Consider the following 26,314-nt stretch of genomic DNA (forward strand, 5'->3'; position numbering starts at 1 on the left):
AGAAAGTAACTGCTTATTGTGCTTAGGAAAAACTGCACGATATTTAACAAAAGCCTTATTTATTTATGTATTGTCTTAGCAAGGGATTCTATGGAAAATAGTCACTGAAAATATAGTCAGAGCAACCAACAATATTTTCTGTTGTAGAAGAAATTGTAACACACCTTATAAACCCTAATGCGGTTTCATTTTCCTGCATTCACAAATGTAGGTACCTACACCATCAAAAACAAGTAGATGGAAAAGGAAATATTTAAAAGCCAGCTGTATCTTCTATGTACCACTAGTGAGGTTTTTCCTTTAAACTATATTTACAGAATGAAATAATATCAACTTGAGCGAATGTAGTTAAGCCAGTTAGAAGGGGCTCAAGATGTTATCATCTATCATTTATTATTCCGTCACCTACATGCAGAAACTAAGATTCACTATTAACCACACACTCAAACACTATCTACTGAATATTAACATGTTGGGCAATTCTGAGGCCTGATATTCAGTATTTAATTTCCTTTAATTCCTGTTGTGAATCAATCTTTCCCATATATTCACAGTTTTGTTTTTCCTTCTAGTCCCATGGATTCTAGAATGTATCCCAATTGCTAAATGGGTATATTACTACAAAAACCATACTCTAAATCTTTATGTCTGTACCTATTTTATCTTTGAGTTTATTCTACATGCCTCAGCCAACTACCTACCATGATTTATTTTCACTGATTGAAAAAAAGCAACCGCCACAATGGGAGAGAAAATTTGGAAACTACATATCTGACAAAGGGTCAATATCCAGAATTTATGAAGAACTCAGAAAGAAAGCCTCACAAGCAAAAAACCCCTACAAGTCTGGTTTTTCAATGGACAACAGACCTAAATAGACATTTTCCAAAAGAACACATACAAATGGACAAATAGTCACTAGGGCATGAACGCTCACCGTCCCTAATCACCAGGGAACTGCACCTCAAAACCACAAAGAAGTACCACCTCACTCCCGTGGGAATGGCTACTGTCAGAAAGATAAAAGATAACAAGGGCTGATCAGGATGCAGAGAAAAGGGAGCCTTCCACAGAGTACTTTGGGGACTGTAACAGTATAGCCATTGTAAGGACAGTATGCATGTTTCTGAAAAAGTAAAAATAAAACTATCACGTAATGCAGCAATCACACCTCTGGGTATATCCAGAGGAAATGAAATGAGTCAAAGAGACATCTGCGCTCCTGTGTTTGTTGCACTTCTATGCACAATAGCCAAGGAATGGAAACAACCTACCTGTTCATCAGCAGATGAGTAAGGAAGATGTGCCACACATGTGTCTTAGCCCCTTCCTTGTCACTGGGACACAGTAAGTGATACTCACAACTTAAAGGAGGAGAGGGGTTTTTTGATTCAGTCTCAGAGGTCTCAGTCCCTGCACAGTCATCTGGATCTAAGGCAGAAAGAGGATAGTGGATGGAGCTGGGCAGAGAAACGTCATGGTGACAGAGAAAAGGGCAGAGCCAGGAAGGGAGGTGTGCTTTTCCAGGTTGTGCTTCCATGAACCTGCCTCTCACTAGGCTCCATCTCCTAAGAGCAGGTGAGCTGTAACCTTCCCCACCCTCAATAATCCAATACCTTCCTCAGGACCCACCTGAGTGCATGAGGCTTTGGGGACACTCCAGGTCAAATCACAACAACATAAATAAAGAAGTGTGGTTCAATGGAATACTACTCACTTACAAGAGACAGTGATAGTGTGTTATTTGAGGCAACAAGGGTGGAACTGGAGATTACTCTGTTAAATGAAATAAGCCAGGCACAAAAAGATAAATATGTACCGTGTGGTGTTGCTTATGTGTAGAATCTAAAAAACAGCTGGTCACATAGAAGTTAAGAGTAGGTTAGTGTTTATCAGGGGCTGGGGAGTAGAAGGCAAACAACAGTGGAGAGAGAAGGGGAGCGAAAAGCTTCTCAGTTCATACTAAGAGTTAGAGGAAAAAAGTTCTGGTGTTTTATTGCACAGTGGGATGACTATGGGTGATGTACTGTATTTTTTTTTAAAGTTACAAGAAAATATTTTTAATGTTTTTACCACAAAGAAATGACAAATGCTTGAGGCGGTAGATATTCTTGAACAAAATTACATAAGGGGACCATGAATTGAAATATCAGCAGTTATTCAATAAATATGCACTTTTAAATGTCAATTAAAAGACAAATATATGAAAATAAGGAATAAAACAATAAACTAATACTTTAAACAGGTAGAAAGAAAATGTGCATTCTCTTGTAAATTTCCATTCTTAGGACAAGTAAATGTTCAATAAATGTTAGTTTCTTTTTCCAAAAAATAAAGACAAATGTTTCAGTGTTTCCCCTATATCAGTTGGTTAACTGAATTATGCTCATCATAGTTACTGGTCACTAAATGAGCACTTTTCAAAATGACTGAATGTCATTCTATTCATAAAAAGTACAGATCAATTTAAGAGTATTTCTAACTATCCTTTATCAATATGTAATACAACAACTATTGTTAATTCCCTGTCACCTTGTCTATAGTTCAGTATTGCTTGTACTATACTTGTGCTACTTTGTAAATGGTTGTCTGTCTCTTAATATGTTTTCATTCTTTTACTTCTAAAATAAAAAAAGAATATTTCTAATTCCTAGAAAATATTAAACCCTCTCATGTTGTAAAAGCCAGACTTAAAGAATCACATGATTGCTAATGTAACAGAAAAGGCTTTTACTTGATTTTATTTGAAATAGGAAGGTCAGGATAATGAGAAATCTACATTATTTTTTTGAAATTTTAAATAAAGGACAGTCTAACCTCTTATTCTATCTCAATAATTTTATTCTTGTTAATAACATGGTTTCTATAATCATGAAGGCTATCTATGTGAAATAGCTAATTCTACACTAAAAATAAAGGGTGGTAAGACTGCTGTTATCTTTTGCCATCTTCCTAGCCACCTGTGAAAAGTTTAGTGACATAGCAAATATGCTTTACTTCATAGGACTTGTTGAATGTATACTTTGCCCACATTTGAATGTCTCCATTACTGATATTACGTCAGCTTCTTGAGGAAGGGAAAAAGAGGAAGATTTTTTAGTATTTCCAGCTTAAATATGATAGTTGCTTTAGATACATGTTTATTTAGGAAGCATTCTCCTGAATGAAAAATAGCTAGTATAAGTGGGACATAGGAAAAACATAGAATATTAGAAAAGTAACACTTTGAAGAATGTTTGTTCTCTTGTCAGTTGTATATGGTCCATTCTTTGCATCACTACACACAATTATAAACAGCCTTCAAATTTAAGAAGATTACTTTGTATAGATCAAGAAGTTAACAGTTATCAAGCAGCTGGTACTGCACACAGCTTTGTAAAAGTGGTTCCCAATGAAATGCTGGAACACTTCTGAGCTGAAAATTCTGAAACTCTGAGAGAGGATAATTGCCCTTATAGTAATTCTGTGTGGCTGGAGTTTCAGCTTTTCACAAAAGTCACTGGCTATTGGTACTCCAGATCACTACCCAACTGTTGCTTTTGCCACTTTGACCAGATGGTCTGTTTTACATAAATAGTGTACTCCACACCTTTTCAACATTAATAATCAGGAAAAACTTAGGAAGTTGCATTTTCTAGTTTGTGCAAGGATTTCTATCTTGTTTGTTGAGCTTTAGTAAAGCAGCCATGCTAGATTTCAAGAAGTACATCTTAAAGGAAGGGCTTTCTGCCCTTTCCTTCATCGTCTTTGTGTTCTTTCTCCCTGAGTACTGCACGTACCAAACTAAAGCAACAGAAGTAGATAGTTGATGTGTCAGAGAAAAGAGATTACATAATAATATCTGGCATAATAATATCTGGAAAGAAGTAGGATATATTACAAGAGATGAAGGTGTGTTTACTTCATAAATATTTTACTACAAAGCACCTGGAAAACTTTAAGCCCTCCTGCACACTTCTACTCTTCCCCAGTTATATGAAAAATAAGTGAGAAACTCAGATGGGACAACATAATTCAATTCAATACATTGGGCATGAGTAGAGGGATAGAAACATAGGTTACTGTCAGGAGAAGTAAGCAAGTAGGAAGGAAATGAAAGAACAGACAGAATTGAAATCACATCATGTGGTGAGATGGACAGTTGAGAAAGTAAAAGGTGTTTTGTTCCATTTTCAGGGCTGGATGTATGCTTGATCATCTGTTTTAGTTCATTTATGACAATATGTTAGTCACCCCTTCTGAACAGTGAGCTTTAGGAAATGTGCACCCAAATATAAATCTTAGGGTGGCCATTCCCAGGGTGGCAACTGACTGAAAGTTATAGTCTACAAATGAAGCATATGTATTTTACACGATGAACTTGGGCAGTATTTCATTCACAGTTTTTCCTTCTTCCTTTCCTGATGCTGTTATTCTGAACCACTTCTTTCACAGTTCTCTTTAGGAGCTGCCTGCACTATCTTGCACACTTCCATTATGGATGTGAGGTCCAAGAAGAGCTGTGTGTGAAGGAGAGAGAAGAAACTGTTTATTCTCTGACTTAGCCCTGCTTTGCAGTTCCTCTGCACCCTCACTGCCTCTATGTTTTGCAAAGTCTTTAGAAGTAGAGAAATTGTGTTTGGTATCTCATAAAAAAGTTTATTTAAGAAAACATTAAAAATTTCTCTGGTATGCTCACTGAGATACTTGGTGAGTGGTACAAATAAAAAAGTAAAAAAATATACCAGAAAAAAAAACTGGAATACCACACATAGCCTTCTGCAGAAGCTGCTTGTTCTGAAGTTTTTGTAGGGCCTCATCTCAGTAGAGCCTTGAATTGGTTACTAATGTCTGTCTAAATTGGCCATTTGTTATTGAGAGTCAAGATTTATCTGCATGAATTAAGAAAGAAATTGTTCTCCTAAAATCTTGGTGGCATGCAGCCATGCAGAAGCAGCTCAGAGTTTCTCAGAGGTTATAGTATCCGGCGTAATAATATCGGGCACTGTGTAATAATATCTGGAAAGAAGTAGTATACATTACAAGAGATGAAGGTGTGTTTCTTCATAAATATTTTACTACAAAGCACCTGGAAAACTTTAAGCCCTCCCGCATGCTTCTACTTATAGCACTGATTTCCCTGTTATTTGCATAATTTGTCCTTTTGCAATCCAGAAAACGTGGCAGAAAATATGATTATTGTCAGAGTCAAGTGACTAAACTAAGATGACTCTGACTGATCAACTACTTTTACTGACTTTTTAAATCACTGATGTAAGTACAGACAAAGATAAGGGGAGGAAGATAGGTGGCTAAATGAGCATTCTAGCTTGATTAATAATATGAAAATTGACTGAGAATGATCAACATATGCCCATGCCTCGGTGAATACACCCGTGATCAGTGATCCAAGTGTGACAGTAGTTTTGAGAGTACCTGAGACAAGAACCCTCACCTCTGGCACTGCTTTGAGTACCAGTGCCCTATAGGCTGCACTAAATTTGGTGCCAATAAGTATCCTTTCAGCACAAAATCTCCCGTGTGTGACAGTCCACACTGCTATTGCTGCTGCCACAGACACCTGCACCGTTACCTGCCAAGGCCCCCCCACCTTCATTGCTGCTTGCTTAGCTAATGGAGCTGCAAAACACCTGTATTATTGTAGCCCATGGAGTCAAAGCTGCTGCAGCATGCCCAAATATTTCCCTTACATCACAGATTAAGTCTTCCCCACTAGAGCCAATCTGAATGAATCAAATTCCTCATCAACTGTGCAGACATCACTGCACAACTACAAGAAAAAGAAAAAAATAAAGAAATATGCCACCGTAATAATCCAATGACAATAATTTTCTAGTAACTGACCCCAAAGAATTAAGAGCTATACACTTCCTAAACACGAATTTAAAATAATTACATTAAAATATATCAACAAGATAAAAGAAAACACAGATAATATATGGAAATCAGGAAACTAATATACTATAAAAAAAAACAAATTTAACCAAACTAGAAATCATGGAACATCAAACAGAAGTCCTGGGGCAAGAAAATACAATGAATGAAATGACAAATATCATGGAGAACTTTAATGCAGACACAATCAAGTAGAAGAGAAAGAATCTGCAAACATGAAGACATGACTTTTGGAACTATCCAGTCAGATGAGAAAAAAGAAAAAAAAAGAATAAAGTGAAAGAATCTTACAGGACTTGTAGGACATTACTAAGTAAACCAATTTATGCATCATGGGAATCTCACAAAGAGAAGATATAAAAAAAGGATAAATGTTTATTTAAAGAAATAATGGCAACCAACTTCCCAAATCTTGAGAGATATAAACATTCATATACAAATAGCTTGAAGGAGTCCAAGTAAGTTCAACCCAGAGATATTCACCAAGATAGTTTACCATCAAGTGGTCAAAAGCCAAAACAAAGAGAAAACTGACATTTCATATACAAAGGAATGATTAGTACACTATAAGCAGTTTTCTTAGCAAAACCAGTATAGTCCAGGAGATAATGGGATGATATATTCAAATTTCTGAAAGAAAAACTGCCAGCCAGGAATGCTATATTCATTAAAACTGCCCTTCAGTGGAGGAAAAACAAAGACTTTTCCAGAAAAGGAAAAGCTGAGAAAACTTAATACTAGCTCTGCCTTGTAAGAAATGCAAATGAGGTAATATATATGCATCTATGTTCTATGTTCATAGCAGCACAATTTGTAATTGCTAAATCATGGAAGCAACCCAAATGTCCATCCCTGAGGAATGGATAAAAAAATTGTGTACTTTTATATAATGGAATATTGCTCAGCTATAAAGAAAGATAAACTCTAGGCTTTTATAGGTAAATGATCACAACTAGAGACTACACTCATAAATGAAATAAATCAGACCTGAATGTGTAAACAACATATTGTCTCACTAGTGTAAGAACCTGAAAGAGTGAATGAAAATTAGCAAGTATGATAGATATTGTGAAACAAAAGGAAATTTCTCAAAAGAAAAGAGCAATTGAAATGAGGGAAAAGAGAAAAGAAAGAAGGGGAAAATTATATATACATATGTATATACAGGATAGCTAACATACTGACTTCCATCACTTTATTGAAAGGAATCATGAATGATTAATTATTTGATCAATCTTGCATGTCTATGTTTGTTTTCCTGAGTAACCACTTTGAAGACATCAATATGCAATACAACAACCATTGTTAACTTCCTATCACTTTGTCTGAAATTCAGTGTTACTTGTATTGTTCTTGTTATTTTGTAAATGTATGTGTGTTTGTTAATATGTTTTCATTCTTTTATTTTTAAAATAAAATAAAAAAATAAAAGTTCAATCTCCCTAAAAAAATAAATGAAAATGAGAAGTTTTCAGGTGAAAATGAAAGGATACTAATTACTAATATGAAATTTACTGGTAAAAGTAAACATAGCATCAAATTCAGAACGTTGTAATAGTTTATATAAATCTTTTTTAACTCCAGTAAAGCAGATGTAAAACTGTAAATACAGATGCCTAAATAGAGAAAGCAACTATTAACCAATCTGCACTTGATCTTAGCCAAAAGGCTGAGAAGTGATCTATTTACCAACCTGAAGGGAGAAATCAATAGCAAAACAATAAAAGCAGATATATTAATGCTCTCAGTCATTACTCTCAATAATCGCTATACTATTCAGACAGAAAGTCAGTAAGGAAACATTGGATTTGAAATGGATTTCAGATCAGGTTGATGTAACGAGTACATACAGAACGTGCTGACATCAGTAGAATGTACTGTACACTCTTCTAGAAGAAGCATGGAACATTCTTCAGGAAAGATCATATGTTAGATCATCAAATAAGTCTAAACAAATTTAACAAGATGGAAATCATATCTATTTGCTTTTCTTACCATGATCATGGAAAACTAGGAGTCAATAACAAGAAAAAGATTGGAAACATGTATATATATATATATGGAAATTAAACAACATTCTTCTGAAAAACCAATGGGTCAAAGAAGAAATTAAACAGAATAATCTAAAATACCAGGAGACAAGCAAAAGAAAACACAAACCAAACGTCAAAATATTTGGGACGAAAAAAAACCAGCTCTCAAAGAGAAAGATATGGTGAAAATTTTTACATTTACAAAATTTTAAATAACCTAATATTATACTCTAAGGAATTATTAAAAAACAAACTAATTAACCTAAAGTTATTAGAAGAAAGTAAATATTAGTAAAGAGTGAAGCAGAAATATACCAAGGAAAGTAGAAAAACTACAGAAAAACAACAAATCTAAGAAGTGTGTTTTTCTTGAATAATAAACACAATTGACAAACATTCAGCTACACCAAGGAAAAAAGAAGCTTCTAATAAATAAAATTAAAAATATTATTAGAGGAATTAGAATGAATGTCTTATATATAAAAATTATCATGAGAGATTGCTATGAACAATCTTATGCTAATAAATTGGATAAGGTCGGGAAACTGATGAATTTATAGAAATATACCAGTTGCCAATCCTTTCAAAATTCTTCCAAAAAACTGAAGTAAAGAAAATTTTTCTACACTCCTTTTAGAAGCCAGTAGCTCTCTGGGACTAAAGCCACACAAGAACACTACAAGAAAATAAAAGTTTAGGCTACTATCACTTACGCTTTAGATCTAAAATGTTGCCCCAAAGGCCCATGTGTTCAGAGGTGGGCCTTTGGAAGGTGATTGGGTAATGGGAGTACTATAATTATCAGGGAGCTCATCTATTGATAAGTTCATAGCTAAATGTGCTATTGAGATGTGAAACCCAGTTGGAGCAGGTGGGTCACTGGGGACATGCCTTGCAAGGATACAAGTCTCTCTCTGTTTTTTGCTGTTCCCTCTGCTTCCTGGCTGCCACGGGTTTCCTCAAGCTTCCCTCTACCATTTTCTTCTGCCATTCTACTTCTGTCTTTTGGAGCCAGATACCAGGGACTGAACTCTCTGAAAACATGAACCTAAATAAATTTTTTCTTAAATTATGGATCAGCTACTTGATCCAATGATTAGAGCTGAGTAATGCAAACAGTTTTTAAGTTCTCAGTAAAATGCTAGCAAACCAAATTAAACAACATATCAAGAACACCATACCTCATGACCATGGAAGATTTAATCCTGAGAAGTAAGTCTAGTTTATAAGTACAAACCAATCAATGTGATACACCACATTAACAGAATGAGAGCAAAAACCACATGATCATCACAATAAATACAAAAAAAAATTTTGATAGAGTTCATCATCATTGTTTCATAGCTAAAAAATTTTAAGCAAGATGGTGTAGGTGAAAACTTTCTTAACATAATAAAGAACATTTATGAAAAGCCCAGAGCTTTGGGGGAATCCTAAAAACTTTTTCTTTGAAGATCTTATGTGGATCTGGTATGTGGAATCTAAGCAAGCAAACAAACAAACAAACAAACACAAAATCAGAATGGAACATTGGTCAACAGAAGCAGGAAGGTGAGAAGAGGTTCTAAGTACAAATAAACTGTCATTATAAACTAAAAATTGTGATGTCAGAATAACTCAGTAGAAGATAAGTTCAGGCAGCCTTCTAGAAAGTACAATAAAAAGAATGTGATAGGAAAGAAAGTTAGGGGGCTATTAAGGAGATTAAAAAACTAAAATATCGGTATTTGCTTTAAAAAGAACAGAAAATATAGAAATCTAATTTAAAAAACTGTAAAAAAAAATCCCTGTAAATCTCAAATTAAAGGATGAGAATTCTTTAACAGAAAGACACTCCTGAGTTCCAAAACTCAGAGATGAAAACACACCTGCCCTGGGGCACATCACTGAGCATCTACTCTCTAACTTAGGGGAATTTATTCCATTCAGATACAGAAGAATGTCTGCTTTCGTCAGCACTTACCATAATAAGGCTTAGGGTTGTGAAAACAGATATAAGATATAACCTTCAAAGAAGTTTCTCCTCTAGAAGAGCTAACAGAACAAAATCAGACTGGTAATAAGCAGGTAAAGAAAGGTGGTGTTCGGAGGAGGATGTACTGGTTCATCTTGATTGTTGATTGGCTGGATAATCATCTAGGAAGTGAGTCAAACACACTTCTGAGTGTGTCTGCTAGGTCATACTTGACCTTGGCTATTACATCTGATCCTTGACTCCTTCCTATTTGGGTTCTTACCCTGCTCTCTGCTTCATCGATGCAATGAGTTGAGTAGCTTTTTCCAACTCTGCCCTTCGGCCTCAATGTTTATACCTTGGATCCAGGTGAAATCTCTGAAGTCTTGAGCCAAAATAAACCTTTCTTTCCTTAAGATGTAGGCATGAGGTATTTTATCCTACCACCAGGAAGCTGACAAATACAGGGCTTGAATAAGAGTTTTATTTCTATTACAATAGCAAGCACTAAAGGGATTTGGTCCTCATGTACGTAGGAAATCCAAGAGTGGTTCTGTTATGAATACAATATTACAAGGATGTAGATGGTGTTAAGTGTCCCTCTTGCTTCTGTTTCTCAACTGTGTCTTCTCTATGTGATGGTTTAATTCTGCAGCCAGAATCTCTTAATAGGGTGGGGAAAGTGATAGTGTCTATAAGTTCACCTTCTTATACCTTACAATTCACAAGGAGAAGAGATCCTCTATGGTCTACTGTCCTTACAGCAAATCTCATGGAAGAATATGACTGGCTGTTTTTCATGCCGCTCATTTACTGTGCTGGTGGAGGAGGGAGTACGATTTACCAGTGCAGTCAAGATCCCCACGATGAAGGGAAACTGTTGCCAGTCCCACTTGGAGAAGGAAAGTTGGGTTGCATAAAGAGAATTTTGCTAATGGGCAAACAATATATATCTGCTGGGAAGGAAAAAGTGAGTCTGCAAACAATAAGGAGGGTAAAAATAAGAATAATGACATTGTGAGAGAAAGATGTTTTTAAAAACAAACAAACAAACAAACAACTAACAAGTCCCCCTACAGTTTCTGCCCAAGCCTGTCCTTGGTATCTCATTGTAGCACCACGGTGGCACTAACCACTCGTTCCTACACACTGTTTTGAGCTTGTTTTTTGTTTGTTTATTTTAGTTCTGGGAATCAAACTCAGAGTCTTAGGCTTGCCAAGCAGGGGCTTGTGCCACTGAGCTCTATCCCCAGCTTAGGAATTTGGGGGTCCTCAGGGACCCCCTCTACCTCTACTGGAGAAATTTTTTTTTTGATACTAGGAATCGAACTCAAGACCTTGTACTTACCAGCAGGTGCTTGTGCCACTGAGCTGTATCCCAGGCCCACGCTGTTAAAAAGTCTGCTTTTTCCTACATGATCTCTAACAGAAACTGCTCCAACCAGCAGGGTGAGGAGCAGAATAAATAAACAGTTGCCACAGGGTGAGTTCCTGGGGCAGAACTCAAAACTGTTTTAGGAATTTATGCTCCAAAAACATTTCTGCAATTAAAAAAGTATTTTTAAGTACCCACTTTGTGCCCAGGAAAGCACTAGAAGATATCAAAAAGATCAAAGCAATAGTTTTCTGTCTTTGGAGGTTTTAAATCGAAGGTAGCAAACATAAACCAAGAGTACAATGGATTAAGCTCAGGCTGTGCAATAAGAAGAGTTTATGGGTGCCAGTCAGTGGGTGAGTGGAGAAAAGTGCTTCGTGGTGAGCTACTGTATCTGCTGTGGCATTGGGGCACTAGCTGAAGTTGTGCACTGTTTGGATATACCTCTAGAATATTTCACTTTTCTTTGCAGACATTGTACATCTCTAACATATGCACAATTACGTGTAAATCTGGCCCTTTCAATAAAATTTATCTCCTTCTCCTGCTGAATTTGCACACTGGGAGAATATCAAATGGGAAGAAACTGTCTTTGCACTAGTGTTCATCTTTTAAATCCCACGTAAAGAGGTTGTTATGGAGACTGCAGCCAGAGTGCCTGGTTCTAAGCAAGGATTTATGGCTCATTGTATGTGTGAACCTGGGCAAATCATTAAGTTCCCTGGGCGTCAGATTCCTCACCTGAGAAATGGGATGCCACCAATATCTCCTTCTAAGACTGTTGAGAACAGTAGTTGAAGTAATGCCTGGGAAAGTACTTGGAACTGGCCTGGCAGAGCGAAATTGTATGTTAGCTTTCGTTGTTATTTTTCCAATTCTTTCAACAGCATGATGATTCTTTCAATCTTTTATTTTTTCCAGAGGTTGTTTTTTAAAAAATATATTTATTTATTTATATTATGACATATAATAATAACGTGTTTTTCTGGGATACAGTGTGATAATTCTATATGTGTGTGTATGCATGTAGCAAATCAGGGTAATTAGCATTTCCAGCTCCTCAAACTTTTATCATTTCTTTAGGTTGGGGCACTTGAAACTCCTCTCTTCTAGTTCTCTATAAAGTATATAATGAATAGTTGTGAACTATAGTTACTCTACTATGTTGTAGACCATTAGAAATTATTTCTCCTATTCAACTGCATGTTGATACTCATTATCCAGCTTCCCTTCATTCTTCCAACCCCTTACCTTGCTAACCTCTAGTGACCTCTATTCTACCCTCTATTTCTGTATATGAAATTAAACTTTTAGTAACTTCATCATATAAGTGAGAATATGCATTTGCTTTTCTGATCCTGGCCTATTTCTCTTCGCATTTTGTCTTTCAATTCTATGTTACCGCGGATGATAGGATTTCATGGGTTTGATTGCTGAAAGATACTTTTTTGTGTCTGTATCCCACATTTCTTTTTATCTATTCATCTGTTGATGGACACTTAGGTATTTGGCCACTAGGGCAATAAACATGGGGGTGCAGATGTTTCTGAGAAACTGATTTTCTTAGGTGTTTGTCCAGGGAATTGCTAGGTCGTATCTCCATACTATATTCTATGAAAGGCGAAATAATTTGCATTCCCACCAATAATGTAGAAGAGTTCCCCTTTCACCACACTCTCACCAGTTTTCTTTAAATGCCTTTTTGATAATAGTCATTTCGGGGTGAGATACTACCACGTTGCCCTTCAGATTTGGAATCCCTGATGATGAGTGGTGAGCATTTTTTAGTCTTTTTGTAATACTGTATATTTCAATTTGTTATGATATTCCTTCTTTCACAATATCTGCATCACTCACTTAATACACTTTTATTTACTGTCTACCAAGTCCTAGCTATGCTGTCAATATTCAAAAGCAGTGTTTCTTATATGCTACTTCCTCTCAATTCCTGTGGCTAGTGCTATCAAATCTGAACTATTAAAATCAGATCAGCCTGTCCAAGTTCTACCTCCTATGAATCATCCTGCAGCATCTGTACTGTTTCCTAATGCTTAATGAGCTGTTTGATACTATTCTGGCATCTCTCTTTATGAATGATCTCTCTCTTCTTCCATTCCAATTGAAATTATGCTCCAGTCCAGCTTCTTAGCTGTCAGTGAGCACATTATACTTTTCTCTTTCACCTTTCTTCTTAACTAGTTTCTAAAATTCATTAAGAGGAGACAATGCTGTCATGTAACAAACATGCACCTGCCTCTGACACTACAAAGCAAGGCAGTTAGCTAAGTCATCCAAGCACCAGTTGCCTCATCTCTAAAAGGAGAAATGTCTAACACAGTGCTGAGCATATAATACATGTCAGTTCTCTTCCCTTCCTCTGTGACCTTTCCAACACCACTAGGCTGCCTGGTGACCAGCAAGAGTTTTGGCTAAACACCTAAGCAGAGCAAAAGAAGTTCATCCAAAAGTTGCTTCCTTAACTTACAGCTTTTCACTGAGGCCTTGAGAAGTGAAGGAACCTTCCCCCTCATTAGAATCAGAACCTCTGTTTAACATTTTGGCAATTTCCTCTATGTTATCTCCAGGACAAGAATTGGAGCCTGTATTGCTTCAGCCATTCATCTTGTGATTATTTTTATTTCTGATGTCTCAGACTATCACCCCACACTAGCAGAACTTCAGCACCAGCTCCAGAAGCTACCCTAAAGGCTTTTTTTTTGTAACCAAGACTTCATGCTGCTGTGCAAATTGCCCTGCAGGAGATGTATGGTACATATGGATCTGAATCTTACAGACAGAGAATAAGGAGCTGCTCAGTGTCCCCCAGGCCTGCAGAGTGGAGCTCAGTGGCCAGATAGGATTTGATGTTACAGCTCAGTGGTGATTTAGGCAACTCCTGAGTGAAAGAATCAGCTTAGATTATTAATGGCCAAGTCTCAGAAGTTTCAAAGATTTGGATTTTGTGAGTAGCCCCGCCGAAGTCCAGGGAATTAAATCATGATATTATAGAGCTGAAGCCGGAAAATTTATCTAGAAAATATTAAGGGTTAACTTGATCCACAAATACTTGGTGAAATACCTTTATTAGATTTAATATTTACATGAGTTAAAAATTAGGTAGGAAGCTAAAGGAAGCAATTATTTGGATCAAATTAAGCATCTTATTAAAATATACACAATAAATTTTAGCATAGACTCATATGAAATTTTTTCATATCCTATCTCTCATATTAAGCTTGACAACAGTACTAAATAGTTATATGATGCATAGATGAACATTAACAAGTTAGTGACTATTAGTTATAGCCTTACTTGAACTTAGAATAAATGAAACAACTTCTGATTGTCTACTCTAGCTTTGTGATTTTGCAGAAGAGGTCCCCTGTTTTGATGGATTCAGGGTCATACCTTTCATAAAGGGAAAATATATGAGCATTTTCTTCCTTGCTTCCTATTTTGATAGATTTTCTAGTTTGTAAACAAAAGTTCATGGGTGCATTGCTGGAAAGTACTATTGCATGACAAAGGAAAGTGTAAGAGGATCTTGGACAGCAGAATGCCCTTTCCAAATAAAGGTAAAAAAGCAACTAAACCCAAACAAGACATCATTTAGACACATATATGATAGAAAGCCATACATTAAAAAGCACAGGGATGATGATGATAAACTTCAAGACAGCAGTCCTATCCCTGGAGAGAGGGCTGCTGGAGCATGTAGGCCTATCTAAGTTACTGGCAGTGAGCTCACGTTTTGTGACATGCAATGTGTCCACAAGGGTCTCATTATGTTGATCAATAAATAAAGTGTTTTAAAATAAAATTATGGGGGCTGGGGATTTAGCTCAGCAGCATACCACCTGCCTGGCAAATGCGAGATTGTGAGTTCGATTCCTGGTAGCAGAAAAAATAAATAAATAAATACAACAAAATTATGCATGGACCAATGCTGACAATGTGTTGTGAGCTAAGAATTTGGATAGGTTGAGTTTGGTATATGTGAAATTTATTTTTTAAAAATAACTTTTTTTCTTGAAATAATGCAGGAAGAAATGACAAAGGTTATGATTTTTAAAGATTTTTTTAAAAAAAGTTTTCAAAGTCAGCTACATACATTTGCATCACTAGCTTTAGAATTGTATTAATTAGATAGGAGAGGATTTCCCGCAAAGCAACCAGATACAAAAACATTCACTGTGGTGAGGGGTGCAGAAAAAGGTTGGAATGGGGAGAACAAAGGGGAGGATAAATTAAGGAATCAGTGAGGTCTATTTGTATAGCTAGGAAAGTGTCCAGAATACCGAGATTGATTGAAAAGCCCTTTGACTGATATTGACCACATTGTCAAATCCACTGCATAGGACGTACATCTAGAACTAATATGGAGTTATGTATTGCGCATCTATGATGCCGGGTGTAAGACTTGGTTATACCCCTCAGACAGACTTACAGCCTCAATGTAAACAACCTAACAAAGTCTCAGCTTTACAAAGACCATTACCTTCTCCCATCTCAGAAGAGAAATTAGGGAATAAGTGGTGAAAAGATCAGGTTCCAACCATGAGATGCCAGCAGGAAGACTAGAGGGAAATATGGAAACTTACTCCATTTCCCACAGTAAAACTATCTCCAGGCTCCCTATGCTTTAGAAAACTCATAACAATAGCGCTGCTTAATGAAAGCTCTTTGAAATATGCACTTTCCTCTTCATAGCTAAAGGATTTACTTAAATAGTGTCATCAAGTGCCAAGGTGAGCAGGCATCTAATTAAAAATGAAGCCATTCATTTTTTCCGGAGAAGACAGTCACATGAAACAGTTTTTAGAAGCTGAGTCTGTCTGATTCCATCCCACCAGCCATGGATCACCACTTGAGTTTTCTTAATTTGTGATGTGTCGCTAGGAGCATCTGTCCTTGTTACTTCTGGGCACCTTCCTCCTTTACTTAATATGCATTACTTAAGCCTGGGGCTGTAGGACATCCGTAACTAGCATGTTTCTGTTCATATATAGCATTTATACTTCAAATTTCAACCTGTTTAGCATTAAAACATGCTTTTTCATATTTACTGACTTTTTTAGCTTGAACACCAATTTCAGTAATTCGGCTGAAATCATGGCATGATTGATCTAGGGAGGCTGCTTGGATCAGCACGTTCTAGGAATAGCCTACTAAACGATTTCCCACAAACTTCCATCACTTTATGGTAGGTGAAAAGCAGTGTGACAGATTTCTAAGTTTCAGCTATTCATAGTAATGAGCAAAGACAGATAGCCCTTGGATCCCAGTGGAGCATCAGGTCAACTCCTGATAGCCTAGGAGTAAAGCAGCCTCTGGGTCAGTGTAGCCAGGGGCCAAATAGTCATCTGTCTATGGTGCTTTCTGCGTTTTTCCTTTGGTGAGAGCTGAGGGTAATCACCTCCTGATGAACAACCTGCTGCATTGGTTTCGAATGGTGGAGGACTTTTATGAGCTCCCCAGGAATCAAGGTGATTTTCAGCATTGAGGCAATTTAGTCTCTACACTATGGAAGCATAGTGGGTATGCTGGGTACGCCCGGCCCCGGGTATGCTGCCTCCTTCCCCTTCCTGCCGTCTTCCCTTGGGTGTTACGAAGAAGTTCCGATGAAGGAGGCTCTGCTGGAGTGGAGAGGGCCACGGGCCAGGTGGAGACCCTTCTGTGTGGGGCGGGGGCACACAGGACAGGGATACAATGAGCGGGACTGGCCAGTGGGAATTCCAAATGGGGAGGTTGCTGACAGAGTTCGTGTTGACAGGTATGGAAAAAGGACTTTTGCTTTACTTTCTCTTCTTATTTTGTAGTTCGCATGGCCCAAGATATGGAGCTAGTCAATTTAAAGATTCTTACTGTTATTTTCTTTTGAAAAGACATTAGGAAGGATTGTATCTTAAAGTGGGTTGGATTTTAGTTAAAAAAAAAACAAAAACAAAACAAAAAAAAAACACTACTCAGCTGATTGAGGAGAGAGACTGAACTGGGAGTAAATAACAGGCCAACAGTTAGTATGAGATTGCAAATACAAATTAAGGAAAATATTTTATTGAGTGAAAACTGCTGAAAATCATTCAATTAATTAGCACAAATGAACAATGTGGTTTGGTCGTTTCTAATGAATTAGCATGTTATCTAAATATTCACAGGTATATTTTGCATTTTTTGATCCCCAAATTGTCCTTGTCAGGTGCCCCTCACTAGATAAGGCAAAACTTGAACATCAGAGAGGTTGTACGATTTGCCCAGGTTGGACAGCTAAAGAGACAATTCCATCTACTGGAACCAGAATCATATCTGCTTTCTAATTCAACTAAATCAATTATCTTTGAATATTGAGCAAGAAAATCTCTTAACTAGTCAAGAGACTCTTTGTTCATAATATTTTGGAAAGACCCATTCTTTCCAGTCTTAACTGTCCCTTAATACCATCCCCCAACCACTGAAAATTATTAGGAACATTAATCTCAGACCCCAGATTCTGCCATAGAACCACTAGTATAAATCCTTGTGTGTGGGTTCCTGAGTATCACTATTTGTTTGATTAGTGGTTTGTTTCAAAGCTGTGCAAGTATTCAACCTTGCAGCCAGCATTGAGATCCCCTGGATTGCCTTATTTTGGAGGTGATGTTTAGCTTTAATTCTGCATTAATTAATTTTCCAAGCTTCTACTAAAGACAAGCGTTTTGAAATTCCTTTACTTCTCATTATTTTATCTCTCCAATGTGAAAACTTGGAAAGAAGCTAAATGGATGAATTTATTCACAAGAGCTGATATGGGACACAAAAGTATGGATACTGCTGCTTATATCATGGTATTTCCTCTAACATCCCAAGGGGCCACAAAAATGTCACTTTCATGTAAAGTAAGAGCTCAATTGTATAAGAAGAAAACAATACATTTTCATTGGAATATAACACAGTTTAAGGAAAAGTAAGCAGAATGAGTAACTATCATTTTCTACTTCTACGCAATAGAGATTTGCTGGCGAGAATGACCATCTTATTATTATTAAGAAATAACAAAAGTTAACATAGTTTATCCATATATCTCTCACAACTGGGACATTTTCAGCCTTTATTTGTCTGTCTCTCTGTCTCTCTGTCTGTCTGTCTCTCTCTCCTGGAATTCTCTTGATGCACATATTGGCTCATTAAGTAGTATTCCATTAATTCCTTAGGGTTTCTTCACTAGCTTTCTTTCTTTCTTTCTTTCTCTTACTCTTTCTTCCTTCTTTTCTTCCTTCCTTCTTTCCTTCCTTCCTTCCTTCCTTCCTTCCTTCCTTCCTTCCTTCCTTCTTCCCTTCCTTCCTTCTTTCCTTCCTTCCTTCTTTCCTTTCATTTTTCTTTCTTATTATTGTTCTCTGATTATTTCAAATGAGCTAATTTGATATTATTGATTTTTTCTTTTGGTTGGTCAAGACAGAGTTGAATCTTCCTATTAAATTTTTTCAGTTAGATATTGTATTTTTCAAATCCAGAATTGTTAGGGTTTATCATTTTATTTTACTTTTTGGTACTCTCATTTTATTTATGTATAATTTTCCTTATTTCCTTCCTTTGTTTATCTTTGTTCTCTTGTAACTCACTAAGCATTATTAAGATGATAATTTTTAATTATTTGCCAAGAAGTTCATGGATTTCAATTTCTTTAGGGTCACTTGCTAGAGATTTATATTTTTTCTTTGATGGTGTCATATTACCTTGACTCATATTCCTGCAGCTTTGTGTTGGTGCCTACACATTTGAAGAAACAACAATCTCTCTCAAATTTTAGGCTTTAAATCTGAACATAAGTTTCGGAAATATGGATATTTTGACAATATTGGTTCTGCCTTTTCAGGAGCAGGGGAATCTTTCCATATGATGTTCTCCTCAATCTCCTTTTTTTTGAGTACTGTAGTTTTGTTGTAGAGGCTTTTCATTTCCTCTGTTTGATTAATTCCTAAGTATATAATTTTTCTCGATGGTAATGTGAATGACATTGTTTTGTAATGTGTTTCTTGGTGGGATCATTATTAATGTGCAAAAACTCTACTGATATTTGTGTTTTGATTTGGTGTCCTGCTACCCTACTGAATTTGCTTATTAATTCTGGAACAGAAGAAACAAGAAAAAGAACAAACGAGAACAAACAGAGAGAAAAATAGATTTTTAGAAAGAGAATAGAAAGAAAATCAAAAGAAAAAAATCTAAACCCCTCAAAACAAGAATAAAGAAATAAGCCTAAAAATATTTCTCTGTGGTTTTCAATGAGTAATTTTTTCCAGAGTCTGCAGTATTGGAATCCACCAGATATGTGGAAGAGATAGAGTTACTACTAAAACCTATTTGTTTGCACACTTACATTTTTGTGTGTGAATGCTGAATCCAGACCTATCTTTCCTGCTGGGCATTGTTTGTTAATGGTGTACATCTGTGGGACTGCAGTCACTCCAGCCACTCCCAATTACCAGGTCCCTCTACATGCTTCAAGTCACAGCTTTCTCCCATAGCTGTATAGCCATGGCTTTATGAGGTTCTTCCCTGCTCCAGGTTCTTCCCTGCTCCTGTCCATACACCCCAGGCTATGGCAAGCACCTAGGTTGAGGCATATCCCTGATCACATTGCAGGCAAAGAAAGCAAGCAGACCACTGAGCTCTGTGCTAGATACAGGCATTTGCTGGGAAGGTCAGCAAAGCACGATGTAATGCCAGCACTTTCAGATCCACTCCCATTTGAAAGCCACACATGACTAGCCTGGCTTCTCAACTCTGAGGGCAGAACCCACCTGACCTTTCTGGCCTGTGCTTAAACTTCTTCTCATTGGGTCTGTGGCTATCCTGTGCCCACTTCTTTGTCTGTCTCCCCCTCAGTCTGGTAGGGTGACCAGAGACCCTGAAGTAAAGTTCTGCAGCTCAGTCTTAAAAAGAAATAATCCTTTCTCGAAATGGTTCCTGATTAACCACTCTCAAATATGGTGGACACAGCCCTGGATTTCTCCAGATTTAGGCTGTCATGTGGAAGGAAGCACTTTCAGAGTAAAACTCCACACTGTTTGCTGTTTAGAATAACCTTGGCTTTTCTCTGGCCCAGCACTGCCTCTCTAGTGTGTTGTTTCTCCCTGGAGCTGCTGACCCTTTCTGGACTACCCTTGTGTCAGCAGAGACTGGTTCCCTTCCCCAGAAGCTGGGCTTCCTTTCCAGACTGCTCTGTTGTTTTTTCTGTGTGGTGCTCTATTTCTCCAGCTTCTCTGTATTTTCTATTTTTCTCATCAGGCCCCTTCTGATTCCTAGAGATCAACTTCTTTTGATCTCTTCACCAAGTTTTCAGCATGAAAAACTGACCTAGTATCTCCTCAAATTTATTTCTTGAAACACTGTTTCCATGATAGGAGGAAAAGCTTTTCTTTCTCAGTAAACAATTGAAAAAAGTTATATAGGTTATTTTATAGCAAGGGCTTTAGATATTCCCACCTCTTTAGATACCTCCAAAATAATTTTATCCCAGAACCGTTTCCTCCCCTGTGAAGCTTCCTATAGATTAGTGATGATTAGCACAGGTTTAGAAAATATTAGAATAGAAAGAGGAAGACATGCCAGTCTTATCACTTATGTTGAATTTTGCCTTTATAAAGCCTTTATGTTGGTTTTTTATATTAAATCATTAATAAAATGACAAGGTAATAGCAAGATAATTTATTTTCTGCTTCCAGTGCACTGAATGTCTTCCACAGAAACTCAGTGGTGATAACCTTAGACACCTACTTAAAAAGCAAAGATGTCAGGGCTGGGGATTTAGCTTAGCTGCACAGCACCTGCACCGCAAGTGCAAGGTCGTGAGTTCGATTCCTGATACTGGAAAAAAAAAAAAGCAAAGATGTCATAAAAATAAAACAAATCAAGAACAAAAACAGCACAGTTTTGGAAAAAATAATAGAGGCAATAAGTTAAGTCACTAAGAGGCAAATAAGTTGACAGGATGCCATAGTCAGAAAAATATACCATCAGAGGACTGAGGGGACATTGAAATATTTGCTTAATTTGGATAATGATGATTATCTATTCAAAGAATGCTCTGTAGCTATATTAGCTAGAAAAATGTTATAAAACTCAATTTTGTTTGGAAAACATTCCCCGTTTAATTAACAAATACATAAATGATCAAATTATGGGCAACATATTCCAAATTAAGATTGCCAACTTAAATGTTTGAGCAATAAACACAAGTTATGCTCATTTAGAATTTGGAACTAGACTGTGTTCTTGCATGAGACTTCTTCCACATTCATGGTGAACACCCTAGGGTTGGAAATAACAAGAATAAATGAAATCTTCTAACAACTCAAAAGCTTAATTTTAATTCAGAGTTCCAATTTCCTCTTTCAGGAAATCCTTTCACCACTGCTGAAGTCCTTTCACCACAATCCTATCACCACCAGGATTTTAACTAAAATTAGATGACTAATTTTAGTTTAAATATTTTTCTCATCCCTGCCCACACACTAATTTAGTGAGCAACAAAAATCCATAAAACAGAGCACAGAAGTAAAAAAAGTAACAGGGGGAAAGTATCTATTGGCTGCTGGTAATCATTCTTTTAATCGTCAAGTGAAAGCTGGCAAAACTTGAATTCAAAACAATGCCAAGAGACTAAGAACCTCTTTAAATGGCCCTGCTGCAGTACCAGCTGAGGAGTGCCCAGCTTTCATCCGCAGATCCAGGCTGTTTGGAAAACATGCAGGTGCATACTACCAAAAGTAAGTGAAATCAACCAGTTTACATGTCTTCAGTAATGATGTTCCTTGCTGTTTAGTGGGAAATTTAAACTATTCTCTACTCTAAGGAAAAGCAGTTGCACGATCCCAAGAGATTCCTCTGCTCTCCCATTGCTCAGCACCAGGTAGAGCCACAGCAACTGTCACTGCATGGATGGAGGGATGGCTAATTAAGACATGACAGAAGAAGAGACATCACCTTTGATGTTAGCTTAGTTCTTGTTTTATGCACAAAGTGTTGCATTGTGCCTAATTTATTTTTAATTTTGTGAACTACCAGATATCTTGTTACCTCCAGGACTGTGATCTTCTCTCCTATCTGTTATTTTGCCTGGCCTCTGATCCCTAATGATAGAATTCCTTGTTCCAACTTCCTTCCAAAATTTCCAGTTTCTGAGCGCTACCTGCTCTTGGATCCTCTGTTGCACTCCCTCTATCATACTTCCTGACCACCATGTGAAGGGCCAATCAAGTCCACAGCCATTGATTTTCTGCACATCTGTCTGTTGTCTTATCTACTTCCTCCTGTGGACTCTGGCCCCATAGTTCTTGTCAGTATCTCCAATTACTTTGGCCTAGTGTTCTGGAGTTATCTGAGTGCTATGGGGGTATAGTCTCAAGTTATGTCCATAACTGTGAATCTATTTTAACAGCCAGGTATTGTAAAATAAATACTAACTGCATCAATACCATCAGCACATAACCAAGTATGTGGATATACTTACAGTGTAGGAGATGACTCCTCACATATAATAAGGCAATATAGCAGCAAGAGAAGAGCTATGTAATTACAATTTCCAGGAGGTTTTAGCTCTAGATATCTGGACCAAGTTCTGGAACCACAGGGATATGTGTCATAGTCTTGACATGGAACTGATTGTTTTTAATACCAGCTATGATTCATCTGACCAAAGCTATTTGGAAAGCAGCTATAGTTTCTATTATCTCTTATATCAGATATTTTGTTACACCTCAGACTTTTAGAATTTTTTTAATAGAAATCTAATTTTTAAAACCATTCTATTTTATAAGTACACATTTGCAGTGCATGCAGTTTACTTCACCTTGAGGAGTAGGTACATGTAATGCTATAGCTAGTGTCTCTTTAAAAGCCCCTTTCCCTCCCTCTTTCCTCTAATTCCTCTATCCTGATTTTTATTCTCATTGATTTTATTAATGCTAGCTTATGTTATGGCATATAATGTTTACATTAGTTGAGGTTACTAGGTTCATGTACATGGCATATTTTTATTCTACCTATTTCCCCTTCCTCTCCTGCTCACCCCATGCCCTTGTCCCTCCGACCACTTCCCGATTGCAAGAGACTCACCCCCTTGTCTTCCACTACTCATCCTTTATTTTTCTTTTTGTTTTTTACTTTGCTTCGCTCAGATGAAAGATACCATACAGTATTTCAGGGGGGTATTGGGAATTAAGCTCAGGAGCAGGGAACATCTTTCAGTTTTCTGGTGTCATCTTCAATCTCCTTTTCCAGAATATTGTAGTTTCGTTTATAGAGATCTTTCATTTCCTTGGTTAGGCTAAGTATAACTTTTGAATATAAAATGATAGAAAATTTACATTGACCATATGACTGAGCAATTTCACTTGTAGGTATATAGCCAAAGAATGAAAGGTAGGGTCCCAAAGACCCAAATTTTTACACCCATGTTCACAGCAACACTATTCACAATAGCCAAATAGAAGTAAACTAAGTGTCCATCTATGGATGAATGAATAAAGAAAGTGTAGTGTATAGACGTGTGTACAGTGAAGGATTATTCATCATTTAAAAAGAGATTCTCACACCCGCTCCGACATGGGTTAACCATGAGGACCTTGTGGTAAGTGAAATAAACCAGAACAAAAAGACAAATACTGTCTTTTTGAAGATTCCACGCATATGAAATGCTGATAGTAGCCAAATTCAGAGAGATGGAAAGTAGAATGTGGTGTCCACTGGCAAGTATAAGAGGAAAAAGAGCTACTCATCAGTAGGTAGAGTTTCAATGTTTATAATATGAAAAGAGTTCTGGAAATGGGTAGTGTTTCATAATAATATGATTATACTTTATTATCACTGAACTGAACACTTAGTGGTTAAGATGCTGAATTTTCCATTATGTGTGTTTTACCACAATTTAAAAATTGTACTGCTTGCCAAAAATTAGAGAAGAAGAGGGGGAGAAGGGAGAAGCAGCGAAAGTGAAGTGGAGGCAGGAGAAACTCTTCCTCCTGACCTTTCTTCACTGTAAGGGGTTGTGTTGTTGTATACACAAATTGCAAAGTCAAAGTGAATTTTCTAAGATAGAAAAACAATAATGTCAGATTTTGATCAAACAATATGACTACAATTAATGTTGAATAGCCACACTATTTAAGGAGGGCTGTACATGACAGAATCTCAGACATGGGAAAGTTAGAATTAGCTGAAAAGTTAAAATATATATGCTAGAAATGATCTTGTCACCTTAGATGTTATATGAAAGAAAAAATAACATACCATGGGAAAACATAGAAGAAAAACATCATAGTGTCTTTGCAGGTTAAATGATGTCTTCACAGAAAGGATGACACTGTTATCAGCCTTGGAGCCTGGGAAAGATACGGACAGGCAGAGAGGCAAATAGAAAAAACAGTAAATGGGAAACTGTGTGTAATATATCAGGAACAGGGAACTGTCAGTTTGGGGTGAGGTACAATGGACTTCAGGAGATAGGCAAGTGAGGTATGTTGGTCCATTTTTTGCCTCAGTTGAGAGCATATGAAAAAAAGTAAGATTTTTTTATTGCTAGAATAACCACAGAAACAAAGCTCCTTTAAATATTTTTAAGACATAATCTGCAGTGGTTATTTTAGAATGGACTTGAGAACACAAGTGAGATTTAGCAAAGAAACTTACAAATGTGTGTGAAAACTAATGACAAATTAGAATACAGAATTTGCTAAAATGAGCTATTCTGGCATTAGAGAGAATGCAAAGGTGGAAGGAACAATAAATTGGGAATCAAGAGTCAGGTTCTAAACGAGCTTTACTAGACTCTTCTTTGTATAGTCTCAGAAGGTCATTTGACATTACAGAGTCCCGCTTTTCTCATCTTCAAACTTGAAGCTTAGACAAACAAGATTTTAGAATTGAAGTTAATGGTGGGGGAGAGTCATTCCAAGAGAAATGGTAGTCGAAAGGAGAAAGTCGAAGAGGAGGTATGAGCCATCACAAAAGACTCATCTCCCTTACCTGAGTATTATGAGCAGACTACACTCGCTGACAAAGAGAAAGGACAAGTGGAATACAAGTAGAAAACAAAGCAGTGTTTGTGTTAGGGCGTCCTTTTTATGGCTCCTATAATACTCGGGTTACATTTTCTCCCCTCCCACCAGAAGTTAGTAAAGCTAAGTCTGATCTGGCCAGATTTATTGGTGCCTCTCAAAGTCTGTCTCCTGGGATGCTCACCACGCCCATACCACAGTTGTGAGGCAAACTGGATTGGCCATTGGGCTGGCAAAGGAGCAGCCCCAGACACAGGAGCAGCTGAACTAGTGAGAGTGTGGGTCTGCTCTGATGGCCCCATTCCTCTTGGCTTGAGAGATGGCAGCACCGTCACGCTGCCTGGCTGGGCAGCAGGTGCAGAGCCATTGTCTCTGTTGCCCAGTTCTGTAACCGTGGAAGCTGGGCCAGAGAAATGGCAGCTGTGAGGCTGAGCAAGGCAGTGGTGAGGGGTTGTCTGTAGCTGGTTCGCAGCTGACATCAGACCCAAATCATTGTGTATGAAGATGCTTTCTCCTGTCATTTGGCATTACACCACTGCACAAAGAGATTAAAGGACTGGACAAGCACAGTATTTGATACAATGTTCTTATAATCTAGAATTTCAAAAGGATAAAATCAAAACTTAGCTAATATGTTCCATGAACCGGTGCTTTTTAAGTTCTCCATTAGCAAACTGTACTCAATCAGCTGCTAAAGAGTCCTGCTGACCTAGATTTCCTTCTTTGATCCGACAGACTGCTTCTGCACATCGGTTTTACACAAATGGGAGCAACATTTTTCCTCATGAAGTTTCTTCCATTGCTACCAAAATATTGATTTGGGCCTCATTACTCTTATCAATTGAATAAGAACTCATTTTTTCCAATTTCTCAGAAAATATTATTTTTATCAGATCTCAATGAAAAGTGAGTTTCTGTCTGCCATTACTAACCTCTCCAGGTCATTAGTCTTAGGAAGTTGTGTAATTTATACAGTTTGGGTTAAAGTAATCAACTATATAGTAAATTCATTAAAAGCATA

This window comes from Chinchilla lanigera, unplaced genomic scaffold (genome assembly GCF_000276665.1).
Source record: "Chinchilla lanigera isolate Chin_1 unplaced genomic scaffold, ChiLan1.0 scaffold00010, whole genome shotgun sequence".
In the NCBI taxonomy this organism is placed as follows: Eukaryota; Metazoa; Chordata; class Mammalia; order Rodentia; family Chinchillidae; genus Chinchilla; species Chinchilla lanigera.